Below are 5,480 nucleotides of genomic sequence, written 5' to 3'. Positions count from 1 at the left end.
GGTTACTGCAGGGCAGCTATATCGCTGAAATTGTTCCCAGCCTCTGCTGCAGATTGAGTTTCATTTCTATGAATTCCCATGCTGCTGTTGCTATTGTAATTTTGGACCATTGCTGTAGTATATTTTATAAGGATTCACTTTCTATTTGTTATTGCTGTGATAGCTGGAAGGACCTTTCTTCCTTGCTGCTGGTTGAGCAGGCAGGCGGGTGTGTTGTCTTCCTTTACATTGTCCCCTGGCTTTCCTGTTCATTGCTTTAGCAGTGGGTCTGGGAGAGAGTGAGCAAATTTGAAAATCAGCCATGACACTCAAGAGTGCAGCAGTGGGTTATTCCTGAAGAAAGTCAAAAGTATCAGTTGCAACTAAAACTAGGTGACTTAAAAGGTGTAAATATCACTGATAAGAAAATCTCTTCCACTTTATTATTTGAGTTCTTAACATATTTGACAGTATTCTATAGTAGCAAGTGGGACAATATCATTTTGGAGAAGACCCCTACCAAATCTTTCACACTATATGGAAAAACCAGCAGCTATGTCTTTTGTCTGTTCTTAGGGGCCTAGATTTCTTTCATGTCCTTTTTGACATGTTAGGCCTCAAAACATGCCCCTTATCCTATTTGCCAAAAAAGTGTCTGATAAAAAGCAGAACAGTATATGAAGATAGTAGTTTCTGAAGATTAGAAATGATAACATCTGTACCACTGATGTGAGTGAAGAGAGTGACAACCAGCTGGCATAAAATCTAAAAAGCCAGGTAAGATCTGCATGGGCCAGAACAAATGCTTTTTTGTTGCTATACATCTAAACCATTGCTCTGAGCAGAGATATCATTTCCTTTGGTCATCAAAACAATTTCAACTTCAAAGTTGATATTATTATTCAAAATATGGAGTTGATTTTTCCAAACGATAGAATGATCAGAGACCACAAATGGGCTGCTGAGTAATGAGAGTTTTTAACATTCTGCTACCTCAAGAGAAATAGATCCAACATGATTTATTTCTTTTCTTCCTCCCTTGCCTTCGAAGAAACATCTTCAGACTTCAATTATTAATGCATATTTTTAAATGGAACATACCATAGATATTGGTTTCTGTTCTACTGTATCTACTGAACAGAAGGAAAATTAATAGAACTGTACAGCTACACTTTATTTACCTTTGGGGGTTAATTTTATTGTATTTGAAATAACTTTAAGACAGTCCAAAGCACATTGTTTTTTGGGGTGTTTTTAGGGTGTAATGTGCATAAACCTAAATAAATATTGCTTATTCATTAGTATTTTTTACATGGCATTTCATTGTTAATAATAAGGTTCCTCAACTTATGAATCCTGGTTAGAGAAAAATAAAATGCCATTTTCTTTGAACTGGAGACAACTCATGTTGAACTGATCCATTAAATACCACATTTGTTTGATTAGAGAAATACAGGTTGGAAATCAACAAAGAAAAAATATAGCATCAGTTCATTCTACTAAATTGATGGAGAGAAAGAAATAATACCTGGGGAACTAAAAGGGTTAGAATCATAACCAGGAAATAAAAGGGCATTCAGGCTGGAATAACTCTAAGGCAGATAAAGGCTCTGATGCTGCAAATGTTATGTGTAGGAATATATAACACTATGAGGCTGCCAAAGAAGATGTAATACAGGGCCAGATTTTCAAGTGCTTGTCACCCACAAGAGGGGTGAGATTTTCCCTGTAAGGGATGCTTATGGGGTCCTGTTGTTCAAGGTCTCTTGGTGGGTACTGGTCTCCATCAAATCCCATCTACTTCAATGAAGTGCTCAGTGGGTGCGTCTATGTGTTCATTAATGTACCTTTGCTACCGCACATTAAGTTTAGTACCTGGATGAAGTACTAGATAAAGGTGCAGTAGCTGTGCTAATGTGCAGTAGCAAAGGCAAACTTTTTTTTTGTGACACTTAATGCGCAGTAGATTAATTCTATTGTGCATTAAGGCATCTTGTGTAGATGCACGCAGTTACTAGCCGTACTGAGCCCTCAGCGTGATGGGAGTTTGCATGAAACTCAGCTCAGATCCTTCCATAGCACTCCAACCATGCCAAACAGAAAGACTGCAGAACCTTCTTTAAGGTGATCCAAATAGAGGTACAAATGTATGCATTATTCATCATTGCTATTAATATGAGGCTAACTTAGAGGTTTCATACAATTAAACCTTATATATTTTGCAAAATAAAAGCAATATTCTGTGCTCTCTGTTTAAAGAATTGAATACAATTATTATTTCCAGCCTCCCCACCACAGATATGATGACAGCTCATTCAGAAATAACAAGGTGGCCTAAAGGCAGTTCTGTCAGCTGCCATGCAAAATACCTAGGATGTATTCCCAGACTCTTGCCTCTTGGTTTGGCAGGAATGAAAGTAAATGCAGAAGTAATGGTCTCAGGCATTACAGAGAGAGGATCCAAGAATTAATCAAGTGATCCCTACTGGACAATATTTTATAACCTCTAGGGAACCCTGTACATTTCCTTGGCTGGAGATGATCAGTCTGGGAAGAATGTATGGTTACAATTAAAAGCAGAGTTTACACTGGTAAGGATCTGCAGGGTTCTACACCAATCTAGGAGATTTTGCTAGTGGACAGGACGATCATTTGTTTAAATACAGAGATTGTTCTTTAGACCTACTTGTAATAATAATAGTACCTAAATCTTATGCAGCTTTTACCCATACATCTCAAAGCATTTTGTTCAGGTGGGTCTGTATATTTATCCATTCAGTTCTGCATTATAAATGGAAAACCTGAAGTACAGAAGAACAACATGACTTGCCCATACAGGCCAGGGGCAAGCTATGAAGAGAACCTAAGTTATCTGAGGCCTAGTCCAGTGCTCTCTCCAGCAAAGTGAACTGCATGACAGGTCACTAGTTAATAACCCACAGAAACGCTTTATTCTCTAAGGTAAACACTTTTTATACCACAAAGACTGTTGTTGCTTTTAATAGGATCACATTTAATAGTAATGTGAATACTGCCATGACATGTAGTTCACACCCCCATTTCTTTGCTGATAAAGCTAGGCGACTTAATTATCATAAATTCAATTGTACAGGAACCATACCACAGCCTACCACAGTTTTTTTTGGTGAAAAGCTTTCAAACTTATCTCATCTCTTTGCTAGGCTAGAAATAAGATATATAGGGCATATTTTTCCTTTACTGGAAGGGAAGATTCCTAACTCTGGAACAGTATCCAGCACTCATGTCTAACCTTGGAAGAGACAAGACATTGGACCTAGCACTGTGACATTTTTACACATGGGAAATGCTACACTTAGTCTTTTTACAGGCTTTAGGGCTCCCAGGTCCTCAGGTTTGTTAAAACATTCAGGAGCAGGTGAGTGTGTCTCTGGAAACTCTGTGACATGAAGAATGTACAAAGGTGTGGTCTATCTCTTCGGATTGGAAGGAGCTTCTTGACTCACTTCTTGACTACTCTCTCTTTTGATAGAGTACCATGCAAATCAAGAAATTTATCCCAATCCCAAATACATACACACACACACACACACACACACACACACACACACACACACACTGTAAAACATATATTAAAGGAAAATTCAGGTTTCAAAGTCAAGCACCCCAAAATAAGGAAATGTCTCAGCCAGATCTGACAATGCCCATACAGCCATCTAATCATGCTTAATTATATAGCCACCTACTTTTTGCTCCACAGGACCCTTGCCTGATTCAATGCAAACAAAAGGACAGTGCTTGCTGAGTGAGCAGCTACTCCCAGTGGATTTTTTTTTGCCTCACTGTTCAATGTTTGCTCCTGTGGCCTATTTACTGCACATTATTCAAACCCTCTACTGAATACAGAGCTATTAATTTCCTCATGGGCTTTTCTATGGTTCTTCTCACTGGAGTGCTTTGCTAAGTGCTTTGCAAACCCTAATGAATTTAAATTCACAACATCTGTATGAAGTGGCAGGAATGATTTTCTCCATTTTACAGATGGGAACTGAGGTCCTGACAGATGAAGCTCAAAAGCAGCCTTGTCATTTTAAGGGCCCACTTCAAGACGCTTAGGATTTGAACTTTCCTCACATTTACTGTAATGTTGTTTAGTCTGGGTGCAGAGCCCATTGCTGCCAGGGGCTGGGATGGCTGGGTACTACAATCCCAATACCTCAGCCTGGGTGCCTATAGGCCTGAGCACCTGTGTAAAGGTGCCCAGCTTCACATATGGACTCTAGGATAGAGGCAGAGCTAGAACCCATTTCTCCAGAGCAATAATGACCCCTCTGCCTCCCCCAGGCCCTGCTATGGAAAGTGCCCAGCAGCCCTGACTTCTTCCCGGCAGCATGGGCAGCGGTGGCCTTAGGGCAAAAACATGAAATTCGTGTTTTTCTGTAGGTGACTGAGCCAAAGACCTGCTGTGGAGGACCTAGAAAGAAGAAATATACTTAAACTTGAGTATTTTCTATTGTTTCATTTTCCTTATAGTATTTTATATGGTTTTGTGGAAACCACTGAGTACATTTCTATGAAGCATTCCTTTTCTGTAGACAAATTTATACTTTCTGCTTCTTGCTTGGTAATAAATGTTACGACAAAAGTTTTAATTTTGTATGAGCTCTGCTTTTCGTAGATTAATAAACTGTAGAGTCGGAAGGGACCGATTCAAAACCGGTGGGAAGGGACCGATTCAAAACCGGAGTTTCTGGCTTTGACGGGCACATCCTTAGGGCTGTTGGGGTCCTGCTCAAAAGAATCATTCGGGGCCCCTCTGATGACCTATACGCAAGTCGGACATTTTCGATGTCAAGAAGCAAGGTGTATGTACCCGATATCATGAACCGAGGCGTATGTACCTGTATTCATGAAGTGAGGTGTACATACCCGATTTTAGGAAGCGAGGCATACATACCAATTTCAAGAAGTGAGGCGTACGTACCCAATTTCACAAAGCGAGGTGCACGTAGCGTATGAACTATTAACCCACTCCCCATTTCATCGTGGACCTTTTTAACATTCTTTGGGGGGAAATTAGCTAAATAGCGCAGTGTTACCATGCAAACGGAGCCGCTTCCTTGCAAAAAACTTCACCCTCCCCCAAAAAATCATTGCAAAATTTCCAGGCCCGGTTCCCCCTCCCCTACGGCACAGCATGGCTCATGGACATCTCCCTGCCCACTTTGGAGGTCGTCAACAGGGGAGGGAGAGAGCCCCCCTGCCCTGCTCTGCTGAGGCAGATCTCCCCCGCCGCTGGGGCAAATGCCCATGTCCGAGGAGCTGGGGGGGTGGGGGCGGGGAGGCTCCCTCCTCCCCTGCACCTGCCCCTTTGTGCAGTGCAGGTGTCCCAGCCCGGTCCAGCCCGCCGTGATGTCACGCTGCCTGTCGCGGGGCATGATGGGAGTATCCCGACAGATGCTCGGAGCCGCGCCGCCGAGCAGAGCCGCGCCGCTCGCTGCCGTCGGGGCGCCGCGGCCGCC

This window comes from Gavialis gangeticus, unplaced genomic scaffold (assembly GCF_001723915.1).
Source record: "Gavialis gangeticus isolate Ggan-Ray unplaced genomic scaffold, GavGan_comp1, whole genome shotgun sequence".
Lineage (NCBI taxonomy): Eukaryota > Metazoa > Chordata > Crocodylia > Gavialidae > Gavialis > Gavialis gangeticus.
This window is presented reverse-complemented; position numbering follows the sequence as displayed.